General features: G+C 43.8%; 1 long non-coding RNA gene across 1 annotated transcript in view; it reads right to left on the bottom strand.

Annotated features, from left to right (window-relative positions):
* Positions 1–400, bottom strand: part of LOC119581632 — a 102181-nt gene that overhangs the window by 18855 nt on the left and 82926 nt on the right. The gene's annotated exons all lie outside the window — the stretch shown is intronic.

Below are 400 nucleotides of genomic sequence, written 5' to 3'. Positions count from 1 at the left end.
CGCGTACGGAGGTCCGCAGGATAGGCCTATTTCCATGCGTAATAATCACAACAAACAAAGGTATGAACCTCGGTAATTTGGCCTTAACATTAATGGTTATAACCGCACCTAGGCCTATCAGCCACCTTTATGGTTTTCCCAGTGGTTTTCGTGAGATTTCACCCGCACGTAAACATGTTCGTTCTAGCCATTAATGGGGGTTTCAATCGACGCGGAGGAAGGACAAAATAACGCAATAATGTATGGAAGAACACTCGTGAAAGGTACATAATATGATAATGAACAGCTGGGAGAAAAAAGAGGGTTGTATGAGCAGAGGATGAGGATGAGGATGGGGGGGGGGGAGTGAGAAATAGGAGATAAAGAGAGAGACAAATACATAGAGCGGAACAATTATAAT

Source organism: Penaeus monodon, chromosome 15 (assembly GCF_015228065.2).
Source record: "Penaeus monodon isolate SGIC_2016 chromosome 15, NSTDA_Pmon_1, whole genome shotgun sequence".
Lineage (NCBI taxonomy): Eukaryota > Metazoa > Arthropoda > Malacostraca > Decapoda > Penaeidae > Penaeus > Penaeus monodon.
This window is presented reverse-complemented; position numbering and strand designations above follow the sequence as displayed.